This window comes from Mandrillus leucophaeus, unplaced genomic scaffold, assembly GCF_000951045.1.
Source record: "Mandrillus leucophaeus isolate KB7577 unplaced genomic scaffold, Mleu.le_1.0 Scaffold931, whole genome shotgun sequence".
Taxonomy (NCBI): domain Eukaryota; kingdom Metazoa; phylum Chordata; class Mammalia; order Primates; family Cercopithecidae; genus Mandrillus; species Mandrillus leucophaeus.
Window position 1 is genome coordinate 870,909 of NW_012110153.1, and position 17,747 is coordinate 888,655.

The window sequence follows — 17,747 nt, forward strand, 5'->3', positions numbered from 1 at the left end:
TCAATGGCGAGGTCTCCCCGTGAAAAGAAACTAGTTCAAAACATGGCCAACATTCCCAGTACTCATGGGTAATGGGGGGGGGTTCTCCATGTTCTCACCAGCAAGCCTCACATCTGAGTCTGTAGTAGGGCAGCCAATGCTAAGTGTATGTACTAGGCTGATGCATGCCTGTTCCTAAGGAAATACAGATGCTTACTCATGACTTTTTAGATGAGTATATCTTTTTGGCTGCAGGCAGAGTAGGCTCTACATCTGAGAATATCACACAGAAAGTAGTTTGGGTTGATCTATTTGATTTTATTTTAATATAGAGGCCAAGAGCACCTTGTGAATGATGGAACAGATTTTAAGCTTGCTCTCATACTTACCGCTCCAACAAAGGCTGTACCTCAGTTTCCCGGCCAATGGATCAAAATGATATGGCTCCGATAACTGGAGGAACACCAGGGTCCTTAATCTTGTGTCAATTTAGATAAAATGACACAGACCCACGTGGAGTGGTTTTAAAGAGCGGAGAGTATAATAGGCAAGAAAGAAGGAAGGAAGAAGAAAACACCTCCCCCGTACAGAGACAGAAGGTAGGGGGATTGGAACAAAGAGAAAAACCCCAAGTGTGACAGAAAAGTGGCTGCTTATATGAGGAGGCTGGAGGAGGTGGTGTCTGATTTGGATAGGGCTCAGGGGATTGGTTTGACCAAGCATGTCATTAAAGTAGCAGGAGAAAAAAACTGGCCCTTCCACCCTAGCCTTTTAATATGCAAATACAGGGCACCAGGATGTTTTACACATGTGTGGATATGTGGGGGTGGCCGTGTCGCCAGGCACATGTGGAGGCCAGGGCAAGAATAAGACTGCAGGAATTGCCATGTTTGGGTGGGCCAAGTTTCTGATGGCTGGTATTTGCATATCAAAGCTTGCTGGCCTGGCTTTAAGAGCCAGGGCTTTCCTGCTAGATAAGAAACCATCTCACGAATTTCTGGAGTTGCTCTAAAAGAAACAAAAACTTCCCAAGGACCCCTTTTCCTATCTGCCTAAAATAATTTCTTAATAACTCTTTTTTTTTTCGAGACGGAGTCTTCTTCTGTCACCCAGGCTGGAGTGCAGTGGCACGATCTCGGCTCACTGCAACCTCTGCCTCCTGGGTTCACACGATTCTCCTCCTCAGACTCTTGAGTAACTGGGATTACAGGCACACACCACCACGCCGGACTAATTTTTTGTGTATTTTTAGTAGAGACGGGGTTTCACTATTTTGGCCAGACTGGTCTCGAACTCCTGACCTCGTGATCCGCCCACCTCGGCCTCCGAAAGTGCTGGGATTACAGGCGTGAGCCACCACGCCTGGCTCTTAGTAACTCTTATAACAAGAGTTATAATTTCCTACACATCCATCACTGTTGTAGAAGCCTCCATAGCCACCTCTACCACATCTGCTGCTGATGTCATGACCACCTCCACCACTGCAGCTGCTGCTTGTATGACTACTACTAAAGCCAGAACTGCTGGAACCACTACGTTGTCAATAGTCTCTGGCACCAAATGCTCCACTGAATCTTTTAGATCATGCACGAATACCACCCTTGTAGTGGTGTTTATCAGCTATGTTTTCCAATCAAGCAGGTACTTCTTGTTTAAATTCTACAAGAATATCCAGCAAATCCTTTGTAATATTCATATTTCTTTCATTAAAGAATGAGACGGCAAGGCCCTGGTTTCCCACACATCCTGTACAGCCAATACAAGGCACATATTCTTCAATATCACTTGGCAAATCAAAATTGAAGCATGTTTCACATTTGAAATGTCTAGTCTTCATGCTGCCACAGCTGTAGCCACTAGAATTGGACTTTTCCCCAAGGAAAACTGGTGAAGGGCCTCCGTCTTGATCTCTCTGTGATTGGTCTCCATGAATACTAGTACAAGGATATATTTCATGGTATAAGAAATTCTCCAGAGAATCTGCTCCCTTTTTTGTCTCCACAAACTCTAAAGTCAGTGAATCCTTCCCTGGTGCATTTAAGAGATCAAGCAGAAATGACCGTTTATCTGGCTCTTCCACCCAAACTACTTCCACCCAAACTACTTCAGAGGTAGAGCCTACTCTGCCTACAGCCAAAAATACATATTCATCCAAAAAGTCACGAGCAAGCATCGTATTTCCTTAGGAAAAGTGGCACTAAACATCATGATGTGATGAATGCCCTTTGGTGGCATAGTATCTTGTTCAAGTATACAATGTATCTGAGGTCCAGATCCCGTATCCAACATCCTATCAACTTCATCCAACACTAAGTATTTGCAGAAGTCTAATCCAATCTTTCCTCTTTCCATCAAATCCACTAGACGTCCTGGCATGGCTACTAACAAGTGGCATCCATGTTCCAAGACTTGAATTTGTTGACCAATATCAGCATCACCATAAACTACACAAGGATGAACTCTACACTGGTATGAAAATTTTCTGGCTTCCTCATATCTGTACAGCCAATTCTCTTGTTGGGGCTAAAACCCAGGAGATTGGGTATTGTTCATGGCACCCATACCTTCCATTTTCCTTCACAGCCTTCAAAGCTTTTCCTGGACCATCTATATATATCTGACTCAGTACGGGTAAAAGAAATGCTGCAGTTTTCCCAGACCCTGCTTGGGCACAAGCCATTAAGTCTCTTTTTCCCCTAATAATAGGAATGGCATGTTTTTGCAGTGGAGTAGGATGAGTATAGTGAGTAAGCTCTGTAAGGTCCTCTGAGCTGGCCGCACCGTGGTCAAGCCATTGTGACATTCCCCCACCCTTGTGATAATATGCTTTGTGATATTCCCCATCCTTGTGAAGGTAGTTTCTAACATTCCTCCCCACCCTTGTGACAATACATGCTCCCCGCCCTTGTGAATGTACTTTGTAACATTCCTCCCTGCCCTTGTGAATGTATTTGTAACATCCATCCCCTGCCTGCAAAAAATTGCTTCTGACTCTACCGCCTATCCCAAACTTATAAGAATAAATGATAATCCCACCACCCTTTGCTGACTCCTTTCTCGGACTCAGCCCACTTGCACCCAAGTGAATAAACAGCCTTGTTGCTCACACTAAGCCTACTCAGGTGGTCTCTTATACGGACACGCATAATATTTGGTGCCAAAGACCCGGGACAGGGGAACTCCTTCGAGAGACTGGTCCCCTGTCCTCATGCTCCCTCTGTGAGAAGATCCACGTATGACCTCGGGTCATCAGACCAGCCAGCCCAAGGACCATCTCACCAATTCCAAATCGGTAAGCAGTTCTTCACACTCGGGTGAGCGGTTTTTTCACTCTCTAACTAACCTCTCTCACCTCCCTTCAATCTCTTTCCTTTCAATTTCAGTTCCTCTCCCTTCCTGGTAGAGACAAAAAGGAGATACACTTTATCCGTGCATTCAAAAATTCCAATGTTGGTCATGGACTTGGGAAGACAGTCTTCCCTTGGTGTCTGATCACCATGGGGACACCTGCCTTGATCATTCACTCACATTCCCTTGGTGGCAGGTCAATTGTGGGGATGCCTGCTTTGGCTGCTCACCCACATTACAGCCCAGGACTCAGTCAGGGACGCCTACTGGAAGTCTGTAGCTGCCACCTCCATTTCTCCATGTCTCTACCTTCCTTTTTAAACTTACCTTTTCCACTATGGGTAACTTTCTGCCATCCATTCCTCCCTCTTCCCCCTTAGCCTGTGTTCTTAAAAACTTAAAACCCGTTTGACTAACACCTGACCTAAAACCTAAACATCTTATTTTTTCTGTAATACTACTTGGCCCCAGTACGAACTCAACAATAGTTCCAAGTGGCCAGAGAATGGCACTTTCGATTTGTCTATCCTATAAGACCTAGATAATTTTTGTCAAAAAATGGGCAAATGGTCCAAGGTGCCTTACGTCCAGGCATTTTTTTACACTTCATTCCCTCCCTAGTCTCTGCTCCCAATGCAACTTGTCCCAGATTTTCCTTCTTTCTCTCCCATCCGCTCCTCTGGTCTCCACCCCAAACTCAGAGTCCTCTGAATCCTCCTTTTCCACTGACCCCTCTTACCTCTCTTCTCCTCCCCTGGCCACTCCTCGCCAGGCTGAATCAGGTCCCAATTCTTCTATAGCCTCCACTCCCCTACCCTATAACCCTTCTATTACCTTCCCTCCTCACACCCGGTCAGGCTTACAGTTTCATTCCATGACTAGCTCTCCCCCACCTGCCCAACAATTTCCTCTTAGAGAGGTGGCTGGAGCTGAAGGCATAGTCAGGGTACATGTGCCTTTTTCTCTATCAGACCTTTCCCAAATCAGACAGCATTTAGGCTCTTTCTCATCAGACCCCAATAAATATATACAGGAATTCCAATATCTAACTCAGTCCTTCAATTTAACCTGGAGTGAGATAAATGTCATCCTGACCTCTACCCTCTACCCAGATAAATGAGAAAGAGTTTATTCTCTAGCCCAGTCCTATGCAGACACCTGCCAGCTTCATGAGCCAGGTCTCCAAGAGTGCACCAGGGCAGTTCCCCGAGAGGATCCCTGTTGGCAATACCACACAGACTCCCCAGGTATAGCTAGGTGAGATTACATGGTCTCCTGCCTAGTCTAGGGGCACAAAAAGGCAGCATACAAAGCTGTTAATTATGACAAGCTAAAGGAAACTACCCAAGGTAAAAATGAAAACCCAGCCCAGTTCATGGCCCGCTTAGCAGCTACCCTTAGATGCTTTACAGCCCTAGACCCAGAGGGTCCAGAAGGCCGCCTTATCCTTAATATGCATTTTATGACCCAATGCAATCCTGACATTAGAAAAAAGCTCCAAAAGTTGGATTCTGGCCCTCAAATCCCACAATAGGATTTAATCAACCTCACCTTCAAGGTGTTCAATAACAGAAAAGCAGCTGCAAAGTGGCAACGTATCTCTGAGTTATAGCTGCTTGCCTCCACTGTAAGACAACCCACAACCACTTCTCCAGCATACAAAACCTTCAGAACATCTAAGCCGCAGCTCCCTGGGGCTCCTACCACACTGAAACCCCTGTGTGGGCCCCCACTGGAAGTCAGACTGTCTGACTCACATCGCTGCCACTCTTAAAGCTCTTGGAGCTCAAACCCAGCGTTCCTTGCCTGACTCCTTCCCAGATCTCCTTGGCTTAGCGGCTGAAAATTGATGCTGCCTGATTGCCTTGGAAGCCCTTGGACTATCACGGACGCCGAGCTTTGGGTAACTCTTACAGTGGAGGGTAAGTCCATATCCTGTTTAATCGATACAGGGGCTACCCCCTCCACATTACCTTCTTTTCAAGGGCCTGTTTCCCTTGCCCCTGTAACTGTTGTGGGTATTGATGGCCAGGCTTCTAGACCCCTTAAAACTCCCCAACTCTGGTGCCAACTTGGACAACATTCTTTTATGCACTCTTTTTTAGTTATCCCCACCTGCCCAGTTCCCTTACTAGGCCAAGACATTTTAATTAAATTATCTGCTTCCCTGATTATTCCTGGATTACAACTACACCTCATTGCTGTCCTTTTACCTGATTCAAGGCCTCCTTTGAATTCTCCTCTCATGTCTCCCTACCTTAATCCACAAGTATGGGATACCTCTACTCCCTCCTTGGTGACTAATCAGGCACCCCTTACCATCCCATTAAAACCTAATCACTCTTACCCCGCTCAACACCAGTACCCCATCCCACAACAGGCTTTAAGAGGACTAAAGCCTGTTATCACTCACCTGTTACAGCATGGCTTTTTAAAGCCTACAAATTCTCCTTACAACTCCCTTATCCTACTAGTCCAGAAAGCGGACAAATCTTACAGCTTGGTTCAGGATCTTTGCCTTATTAACCAAATTGTCTTACCTATCCATCCTGTGGTGCCAAACCCATGTACTCTCCTATCCTCAATACCTCCCTTCACAACTCATTATTCCATCCTTGACCTCAAAGATACTTTCCTCACTATTTTTGCACCCCTCATCCCAACCTCTTTTTGCTTTCACATGGACTGACCCTGACACCCACCAGTCTCAGCAACTCACCTGGACTGTACTGACACAAGGCTTCAGAGACAGCCCCCATTACCTTAGTCAAACTCTTTCTCATGATCTACTTTCTTTCCATTCATCTGTTTCTCACCTTATTCAATATATGGACAACCTTCTCCTCTGCATCCCCTCTTATGAATCTTCCCAACAGGATACCCTCCTGCTCCTTCGACATATATTCTCAAAGCGGTATCATATATCCCCCTCTAAAGCCCAAATTTCTTCCCCATCCATTACCTATCTTGGCAGAGTCCTTCATCAAAACACACATGCTCTCCCTGCTAACTGTGTATGGCTAATCTCCAAAACCCCAACCACTTCTACAAAGCAACAACTCCTTTCCTTCCTAGGCATGGTTGGATACTTTCGCCTTTGGATACCAGGTTTTGCAATCCAACTAAACCACTATATAAACTCACAAAGGGAAACCTGACTGACCCCATAGACCCTAAGTCCTTTCCCCACTCTTCTTTTTGTTCCTTAAAGACAGCCCTAGAAACAGTCCCCACATTAGCACTCCCTAACTCGTCCCAATCCTTCTTCTTACATACAGCTGAAATACAAGGCTGTGCGGTCAAGAGTTTTTACACAGGAACCAGGCCCACGACCTGTAGCCTTCCTATCCAAACAACTTAACCTCACAGTTCTAGGCTGGCCCTCATGTCTACATGCGGCAGCAGCTGCCACTTCAATACTTCTAGAGGCCCTCAAGATCACAACCCATGCCCCACTTACTCTCTACAGTTCTCATAAGTTTCAACATCTATTTTCCTAATCACGCTTGGTGCATATACTTTCCGCCCCCTAACTCCTCCAACTGTACTAACTATTCACTGAAACTCCCACAAGGTCTGTGTCCTGGCACAAACTTCAACCCATCCTCTCACCTTATACCTAGCACCAAATCTGAACTTCATGACTGTATCTCTCTAATCCATATGGCATCCTCCCCATTTCCCCATATTTCCCTCTTTCCTGTTCCTAATCCAGACCACACTTGGTTTATGATGGTAGTTCTTCAAGGCCCAATCATCAGTCACCAGCAAGGGCAGGCTATGCTGTAGTGTCTTCCACATCTGTCATTGAAGCTACTGCCCTGCCCCTTTCCACTACCTCTCAACAAGCCGAACTCATTGCTTTAAACTGGGCCCTTACCCTTGCAAAGGGACTACGTGTCAATATCTACACTGATTCCAAGTATGCCTTCCACATCCTATATCACCATGCTGTTATACGGGCAGAAAGGTTTTCTCACTACACAAGGGTCCTCCATCATCAACGCACCTTAATAAAAATCGTCCTTAAGACTGCTCTACTGCCCAAGGAAGCTGAAGTCATTCACTGCAAAGGGCATCAGAGGTCACCAGATCCCATTGCTTGAGGCAACACTTATGCTGATAATACAGCAAAAGAAGCAGCTAGTATTCGCATATCTGTCCCTCACGGCCAGTTTTCTTCCTTCTCATCTATCACTCCCACCTATTCTCCCATTGAAACTCTTACCTATCAATCCCTTCCTACTCAAGGCAAGTGGTCCTTGGATCAAGGAAAATTCCTCCTTCCTGCCTCACAGGCTCATTCTATCTTATCATCCTTTCATAACCTCTTTCATGTGGGTTACAAGCCAATGGCCCATCTCTTAGAACCTCTCATTTCTTTTCCATCATGGAAATCCATCCTCAAGGAAATTACTTCTCAGTGTTTCATCTGCTACTCTACCACCCCTCAGGGATATCTCAGGCCCCCTCTCTTTCCTACACATCAAGCTAGAGGATTTGCCGCCACCCAAGACTGGCAGATTGACTTTACCCATATGCCCTGAGTCAAAAAACTAAGATATCTTTTGATCTGGGTAGATACATTCACTGGATGGGTAGAGGCCTTTCCCACAGGGTCTGAGAAGGCCACCACAGTCATTTCTTCCCTTCTGTCAGACATATTTCCTCTGTTTGGCCTTCTGACCTCTATACAGTCTGATAACGGACCGGCTGGCCTTCATTAGTCAGGTCACTCAAGCAGTCTCCCAGGCCCTTGGCATCCAGTGGAAACTTCATACCCCCTACCATCCTTAATCTTTGGGAAAGGTAGAAAGAACTAATGGTCTTTTAAAAACACACCTCACCAAGCTCAGCCTCCAACTTAAGAAAGACTGGACAGCACTTTTACCATTTGCCCTCCTTAGAATTAGAGCCTATCCTTGAGAAGCTACAGGGTATAGTCCATTTGAAAATTTACATGGACGTACCTTCTTGCTGGGCCCCAACCTCATGCCAGACACCAGCTCTCAAGGAGGACTATCTTCTGGTCCTCCAGCAGGCTAGACAGGAAATTCACCAGGCTGCTAATCTTTTCTTCCCTACTCCAGATTCCCAGCCATATGAAGACACCCTAGCTGGACAATCAGTTCTTGTTAAGAATCTGACCCCTCAAACTCTACAACCTCAATGGGCTGAACCCTATTTAGTCATCTATAGTACCCCAACTGCTGTCCGCCTGCAGGACCTTCCCTTTTGGATTCACCGTTCCAGAATAAAGCTGTGTCCGCCAGCCAGCCTGATCTCTCCTCTTCCTCCTGGAAATCGCAGGTACTCTCCCCTACTTCCCTTAAACTCACTCGCATTTCTGAAGAACAGTAATAACCCTTATGAGCCTAATACATTCCTTCATTCTATTAGGTCTATTCATCCTTACCCTACTTTTTGTAACAGGGCTTTATGCAGTCACCCCCACTACTTGGACTGTGCCCCAAAAACCTGTCATCCCTACTATCTTCAGTCTAGTCATACTTTCTATTCACCATTCTCAACTACTCATAAATGCCCTGCCCTTGTTTACACTGCCAGTTTACACTTTTCCTCCAAACCATCATAATTGATATCTCCTGGTTTTACCTCAAACCGCCACCCTTAACTCGCTCTGGGAGTGGATAGAAGATCTTCAGTGGCAAGGTACACAATTCTTCTATCCTGATGAAGTTCTTTTTTTTTTTTTACTTTTCTATTCACTAATCCTTGCCCCCATTCTCCAGTCACTCTTACCTCTTCCTAGGTACCCCCAGCATACTATCAATCTCACCCACTCTCTCCTCACTGCCTCCAATCCTTCTCTAGCAAAGAATTGTTGGCTATGTGTTTCCCTTTCTTCCTGCTCTTACACAGCCATCCCGGCTCTACAGGCCGACTGGGCTACCTCTCCTGTCTCCCTGCACCTCCGAACCTCCTTTAATAGCCCTCATGTTTACCCGCCTGAGGAACTTCTTTACTTTCTAGACAGATTTGGTGAGAACTCCCTAGACATTTCGCACCAACAAGTTGCCACACTTCTCCGCATCTACTTGCAGCACCTTTCTCCTTATGTCAATTCCACCCCCCCTCCCCCCGCCAATATTTGGACCCCTAATCGCACAGACAACTATCCCTGTTGCTGCTCCTTTATGCATCTCCTGACAACAGCCTACTGGAATCCCTTTAGGCAACCTTCCACCTTCCAAATGTTCCTTTAGTCCTTATCTCCAGAACCCAGCCACACGCATTACCAAACAGATGGGAGCATTCCAACTTCGCATTACTGATAAGCCCTCTATCATTATTGACAAACTAAAAAAACATTGGCAGTCACTATTGTTTAGGAAGACACCTACCCTGCATCTCACTCCATCCTTGGCTACCCTCTCCCTGCTCATCTGACTCTCCTCCTGACCCCTCCTCTTGCTTGCTTTTACCCAGCCCCATCAATAGCAGTGAAAGGTTACTCGTAGACACTATGCGCTTTCTCATATACCATGAAAACCAAACCTCTCACTCTACACAATTGCACCATCAATCCCCATTACAACCTCTTAACAGCTGCTGTCCTTGCTGGATCTCTAGGATTTGGGGTGCAGGACTCCTCTCAGTACACCATCTCACCTTTTCACTTTACATTTCCAGTTCTGCCTAACACAAGGTTGTTGGGAGCAAGCCCCGCAAAAACTGGCCATAAACAAAATCTCTGCAGCAATGTAACATGCCCATAATGGCCATAAGGCCCAAGCTGGAAGGTTGTGGGTTTATCGGAATGAGGGCAAGGAACACCTGACCCGCCCAGGGCGGAAAACCGCTTAAAGGCATTCTTAAGCCACAAACAAAAACCTGAGCGATCTGTGTCTTAAGGGCGTGTTCCTGCTGCCATTAATTCAGCCCATCCCTTCGTTTCCCATAAGGGATGCTTTTAGTTAATTTAATATCTATAGAAACAATGCTAATGACTGGTTTGCTGTTAATAAATATGTGGGTAAATCTCTGTTCAGGGCTCTCAGCTCTGAAGGCTGTGAGACCCCTGATTCCCCACTTCACATCTCTATATTTCTGTGTGTGTCTTTAATTCCTCTAGCACCACTGGGTGAGGGTCTCCCCGACCGAGCTGGTCTCAGCAAGAGGCGTCCATTCATGGGGGCTGGAATCCAGGTCGAAGGGTTGCCGGAGCGACGGTTGGAATGGAAAACAAGCTGGAGGACACCCGAGTACTCTTAAAGCAATCCCCTGGTGAGTAAGAAGAGGAGCTCAGAAGCTTCAGGGTAACAATGGAGCAAGTTTGGGTCTGGTTCGTTTCACCTTGGAACTTTTTCACACTGATAAGGAGAAGGAACAAGAGTATAGTGAAGTAACAGAAGAGGTTACAGAGCATGTTTATTTGCCAGCTGAAGCTAAAGCGGCAAAGGAAGGAGAGGTTCATCCTTACCCTTCTGCACCCCCTCATTATTATTTTGAAGAAAATGACCCCCTAGATCTTTCTTTTCCGGAGTACACTGGGCGAAAAGTAATTACCCCAGTTACTGTTCGAGCAGCGCCTCGAGCGACTGCTCTTAGTTTGATTCAGGCAGGAATTCAGCAAGCTAGACAAGAGGGTGATTTAGAGACTTGGCAGTTCCCTGTTAGAATACACACCCCAGATCAAGAGGGGAATATTATAGCTACATTTGAGCCTTTTCCTTTTAAATTACTCAAAGAATTAAAACAAGCAATAAGTCAGTATGGACCAGGTTCTCCTTTTGTAGTGGGACTGTTTAAGAATGTTACTGTTTCTAGTCGAATGATACCGACACCTACTGACTGGGACGCTCTGCTGGTAGTGCCGCAGTAGATTTATGCTGCACGAAAGCTGTGAGTCTTCTGCCTGGGGAACCCTCGCAAAAGGTCCCAACAGGAGTCTGTGGACCCTTGCCAGCAGGGACAATAGGATTACTTTTAGGAAGGTCTAGTGTAAGTTTAAAAGGCATACAAATACATACAGGAGTCATTGATTCAGATTACAATGGGGAAATTCAAATTGTTGTATCTACTTCTGTTCCTGGAAAGCAGAGCCAGGAGAGCGCATAGCACAGCTCCTGATTGTGCCATATTTGGGAATGGGGAAAAGTGAAACTAAACTAAAGAAATGGGAGGATTTGGAAGCACAAATAAACAAGGCAAAGCAGATTATTGGGTAAATCAAATTATTGATAAACGTCCTACCTGTGAAATAACTATTCAAGGAAGGAAATTTAAAGGTTTGGTAGATACGGGAGCGGAAATTTCAATCATTTCTCTACAGCACTGGCTGTCCACGTGGCCAATTCAACCCACTCAATTTAACATAGTTGGAGTTGGTAAAGCTGCTGAAGTATATCAAAGTAGTTATATTTTGCATTGTGAGGGGCCTGATGGACAACCTGGGACCATTCAACCAATTATAACTTCTGTACCTATACATTTATGGGCAAGAGATTTATTACAACAATGGGAAGCACAAGTTCTAATTCCAGAACAATTATATAGCCCTCAAAGTCAACATACAATGCATGAAATGGGTTATGTCCCTGGTATGAGACCAGAAAAAAAATTTGCAAGGTTTAAAAAAACCGCTTCAAGTGGAAAAACAGAGTTCCCACCAAAGATTAGGAAAAAAATTTTGATGGCGGCCATTGTTAAGTCTCCAGAACCTATACCTTTAAAATGGTTAACAGATAAGCCAATTTGGATAGAACAATGGCCACTAAGTAAAGAAAAACTGGAGGCTTTAGAGAAATTAGTTGCTGAACGATTAGAAAATGGGCACATAGCTCCAACATATTCTCCTTGGAATTCTCCAGTTTTTGTAATTAAGAAAAAAATCAGGTAAATGGAGAATGTTAACTGACTTAAGAGCCATCAATTCAGTTATACGACCTGTGGGAGCATTACAGGCAGGATTGCCTTCGCCTACTATAATTCCAAAAAATTGGCCTTCAATAGTCATAGATTTAAAAGACTGTTTCTTTACTATCCCCTTAGCTGAGCAAGACTGTGAATGGTTTGCATTTACAATTCCTGCAGTAAACAACCTGCAGCCTGCTAACCATTATCATTGGAAAGTGTTGCCACAGTGCATGTTAAACAGTCCAACTATTTGCCAGAGGTATGTGGGATAAGCCATTGAACCTACTCGTCAAAACTTTTCACAGTGTTACATTATTCACTATATGGATGATATACTTTGTGCTGCCCCCACTCAAGAAATACCACTCCAATGTTATGATCACTTGCAAAATTCAATTTCTCATGCTGGTTTAATTACAGCTCCTGACAAAATTCAGACTACTACTCCTTACTCCTACTTGGGGACCTTAGTAAATGACACTACCATTGTGCCACAGAAAGTAACCATACATAGGGATAAATTAAAAACATTAAATGATTTTCAAAAATTACTAGGGGATATTAATTGGATATGACCTGCTCTCTACCTATGCCATGAATAATCTGTTTTCTATCCTTAGAGGAAATCCTAGTCTCACTAGCCCTTGGCAATTAACAAAGGAGGTGGAGGCAGAGTTACAACTGATTGAAAAACAAGTCCATAAAGCTCAGATAAATAGAATAGATTCAGAGAAGACTCTAGATTTGCTAATCTTTTCAACTCAGCATTCACCTACTGGTGTTATTGTCCAAGAACAGGACTTAGTAGAGTGGCTTTTTCTTCCACATACTAATTCACGGACTCTAACTCCTTATTTAGATCAAATTGCTACTATGATAGGGATTGGGAGAACTGGATTGTTAAATTACATGGATATGATCCTGGAAAAATTATTGTCCCTCTCACAAAGGCACAAATACAGCAAGCTTTTATAAATAGTCTTACTTGGCAAACCCATTTAGCTGACTTTGTGGGTATTCTCGATAATCATTTTCCTAAAATGAAGCTGGTTCAGTTTTTGAAATTAACTAATTGGATTCTCCCTAAAATAACTAAATTTAAACCAATTGAAGGTGCTGAGAATGTTTTTACAGATGGGTCTAGTAATGGTAAAGCTTCTTATTCTGGTTCAAAAAGTAAAGTTTTCCAGACTTCCTATACTTCAACTCAAAAAGTGGTGCTTGTAGCTGTAATTGAGGTATTGACTGCTTCTGATATGCCTATTAATGTGATTTCTGATTCTTCATACGTGATTCATTCCACACAGTTAATTGAAAATGCTCAGTTACAATTTCATATAGATGAACAACTGCTGACAAAAACAAAAAAGGAGGAGAAATAGGGATTACAGGACAGCCCATATACAATTTAATCTAGCATTATTTGGTGAAAAGATCCAATGACAAAAAGTTGGGAAATAGGTAAAATAGTAACTTGGGGTAGAGGTTATGCTTGTATTTCTCCAGGCCAAAACCAACAGCCGATTTGGGTACTATCAAGACACCTGAAACCTTATTATGAGCCAGATGCCAAGGAAGAGACTCTGGGAGGATCCCGAGGACCCCCCAGTTGCAGACATGTTGAGACTGACGCTGAGGAGGACCCCTACTGTCACGGCCCACACCCATCGAACACAGCCACCCACCTGGGGGCAGATCAAGAAGCTGTCACAGATGGCAAAAGAAAACCTGAGGAAAGTGGGACAACCACTCACAATGAATAATTTAATGGTAGCTATGATAGCAGTTATCACCACTGCCGTGAGTATTCCTTCAATAAGGGCTGGTAATAATGCCTGGATGCAATCACTATGACACAGTTACACATGCTTTCTGATCTCAGTATTTACCATAATAAATCTGATCCTATAATTGAGGCATACCACCCTCAAAAACGTATTTGTAAACAGGATTGGACCCAGTTAGAAAAAATGAATGTACTTGTTTAGGAAGATTGCTCTGCAGAACAGGCAGAGGTGCTGCACAACGATTCCTATGGAATCATTATTGATCGGTTCCCTAAGGGGATGTTTAGCTTAAATTGCACCTCTCGGTCTGCGTGCCATGGCCATACTATGTTCAGATGATCTGAACAAATCAGATGGTAAAAATGATAAGTACGGCAAAAGTTCCTATTATCTGGAACCATGGCGGTATAGTGGCACCTCAACCTCAAATGATATGGCTCGCTGTAGGAGCTAAACATAAGGATTTGTGGAAACTATTTAATGCTCTTAATAAGATCAAAATTTGGGAAAGAATAAAAAAAAATCTAGAAGGACACTACAAACTTGTTTTTGGATATAGCAAAATTAAAAGAACAAATATTTAAAGCATCCCAGGCACACCTGACCTTAATGCCAGAAACTGGAGTGTTTAAAGGAGCTGCAGACAAATTAGCAGCTAGTAACCCATTTAAATGGATAAAAACACTTGGAAGCTCTGTGATTTCAATGATGATTGTGCTTTTAATCTATGTTGTTTGTCTTTGTATAGTCTGCAGATGCGGATCCCGACTCCTGCAAGAAGTAGCTCACCGTGACAAAGCTGCCCTTTTATCTTTTTGCAAATCAAAGAAGGGAGACATGTTGGGAGCAAGCCCCCCCAAAACTGGCCATAAACAAAACCTCTGCAGCAATGTAACGTGTCCATAATGGCCATAACGCCCAAGCTGGAAGGTTGTGGGTTTATGGGAATGAGGGCAAGGAACACCTGGCCCGCCCAGGGCGGAAAACCACTTAAAGACATTCTTAAGCCACAAACAAAAGCCTGAGCGATCTGTGTCTTAAGGGCATGTTCCCCCTGCAATTAATTCGGCCCATCACTTCATTTCCCATAAGGGATACTTTTAGTTAATTTAATATCTATAGAAACAATGCTAATGACTAGTTTGCTGTTAATAAATATGTGGGTAAATCTCTGTTCAGGGCTCTCAGCTCTGAAGGCTGTGAGACCCCTGATTCCCCACTTCACACCTCTATATTTCTGTGTGTGTCTTTAATTCCTCTAGAGCCACTTGGGTAGGGTCTCCCCGACCGAGCTGGTCTCTTCTTTTTATGTGGCTCTTCCACCTACATGTGCCCACCTGCCAGCTAGATGGGCACATGTTCCCTAGTCTTCCTTACCCCCAAAATCCAGTTTGTAGATGGGAACGAACAACTGCCTGTCCCCCTCATGACATCAACATGACAAAAAACAGTCTTCCCACTAATCCCTTTACTTATGGGTCTAGGACTTTCTGCCTCCACTATTGCACTTTGAACTGGAATAGCAGGCATCTCAACCTCTGTCATAACATTCCACAGCCTCTTTAATGACTTCTCTGCTAGCGTTACAGATATATCACAAACTTTATCTGTCCTCTAAGCCCAGGTTGACTCTTTAGCTGCAGTTGTCCTCCAGAACCGCCAAGGCCTCAATTTACTCACTGCTGGAAAAGGAGGACTTGGTATATTTCTTAATGAAGAGTGTTGTTTTCACTTAAATCAATCTGGCCTGGTATATGATAACATCAAAAAACTCAAAGAGCTCAAAAACTCACTAATCAGGCAACTAATTATGCTGGACCCACCTGGTCACTCTCTAACTGGGTATCCTGGCTTCTTCCAATCGTTAGTCCTGTAATACCTATCTTCCTCCTTCTCTTATTGAGCCTTATGTCTTCCGATTAATCCCTCAATTCCTACAAAACTGCATCCAGGCTATCACTAATCACTCTGTGTGACAAATGCTGCTTTTAACAACCCCACAATATCACCCCTTCCCCCAAAATCTTACTTCAGTCTAATCTCTCCCACTTTGGGTTCCCACACTGCCCCAATCCCACTTGAAGCAGCTCTGAGAAATGTTGCCCATCACCCGTCCATACTGCCCCCAAAATTTTCACCCAAAGTTTTCATTACTTTCTTATTTTATTTCTTCATTATTAACATAAAAAGACAGGAATATAAGGTCCTCTGAGCTGGCCACACCATGGTCGAGCCATTGTGACATTCCCCCGCCCTTGTGATAATGTACTTTGTGATATTCCCCGTCCTTGTGAATGTACTTTGTAACATTTCTCCCCCGCCCTTGTGACAATACACCAGCCCCACCCTTGTGAATGTACTTTGTAACATTCCCCCCACCCTTGTGAATGTACTTTGTAACATCTATCTGCTGCCTGCAAAAAATTGCTCCTGACTCAACCGCCTATCCCAAACCTGTAAGAACCAATGATAATCCCACCACCCTTTGCTGATTCCTTTCTCAGATTTAGCCCATTTGCACCCAAGTGAATAAACAGCCTTGTTGCTCACACTAAGCCTGCTCAAGTGGTCTCTTATACAGACGCAGGTAACAAGCTCAATGTTCCCCATGATAATTTCTCCCATGTCAACATTGCTGAAATTTTCAATATGTGGAAGACAGTTACTGCTGGTTGCCTCTATTGGTATGTCATCACATTTCTCAAAGTTAATCCCAGTGTTTCCTCCAGAAAAGAGTACCTACTCCAAGCATTCACTTGGTGGAAGCGGTTTTGACCAATAATCTTTATCGGACTGTGTCCACTCCGTTCAAATTTGCCAAAGCCAGTTCTGTCACCATGACTGCCAATACCATCATAGTCACTCCATCCAGGATCATCAAATCTTCCCCTTGATCCACTTCCATAATCACTGAAATAACCAGGCTTTTCTCTTGAAACTCGAGACCCAAAACTGCTATATGCATCCTTATCTTTGCTACAACTCCAACCTGAACTGTCTTTATCATAGAATCCTTTAGATGCTTCCTTGTTCCTTAAGTGAGGAGGTATATAGCACTCTTGGCTTGCTGTACTTCCTCCTCCACTCTGTTTATCAGAGGCGTTCAGGTCCAGATGAGCAAACTGCTCCTCCAGGTCGAGGGCATTTTCTATCACCATATGACTCATCCCTGAAAAGAAGTGGAAAATCAAGGTCGTCCACTGTAAGTATGAGACAAAATATCCTAGTTTGTTCATTTTAAAAAATTATTTATTTATTTTCCCCCACCCCCACACCACTGGGTTAGCTCAAAGGGCCAGTCTTCAAGCTTTGAAATTCTTTCTTCTGCTTGGTCTAGTCTAGTCTATTGATAAATTTTTCAATTGTATTTTGATATTCTTTTAAGTAAGGTTTTCAATTGCAGAAGCTCTGATTGATTTCTTCTGAAGGTGCTTATCTCTTCCTTCTTTTCCTGGATCGTGTTAGTAGTTTCTTTTTGTTGATTTTCAATCTCATCTTGAACATCTTTGAGTTTTCTTGGAATCCATGGGTTGAATTCTTTAGCCGACATTTCTGAGTTTCCATTTTAGTTGGGGGCCATTATTGGAGAACTAGTGTGATCTTCTGGTGGTGTCACAGCATTCACATTTTTCATGGTGCCAGAATTCTTGTGTGGGTTCTTTCTCCTTTGGAGATAACTGGCATTTCTAATTTTTGTAATTATTTTCCTATAGGTAAAATTCCCCCCCTTTCAATCTGTATATTATTGGGTTT

At 43.9% G+C, this 17,747-nt stretch overlaps 1 pseudogene across 1 annotated transcript; it reads right to left on the bottom strand.

Annotated features, from left to right (window-relative positions):
* Window positions 1-1,317: 1,317 nt before the first annotated feature.
* Window positions 1,318-17,306, bottom strand: LOC105532113 (annotated as a pseudogene). The gene is made up of 2 exons (XR_001004917.1): window positions 16,587-17,306; window positions 1,318-2,731 (listed from the first exon to the last, which is right to left on the bottom strand). The product of XR_001004917.1 is annotated as an ATP-dependent RNA helicase DDX3Y-like (transcript).
* Between the last annotated feature and the right edge of the window lie 441 nt (window positions 17,307-17,747).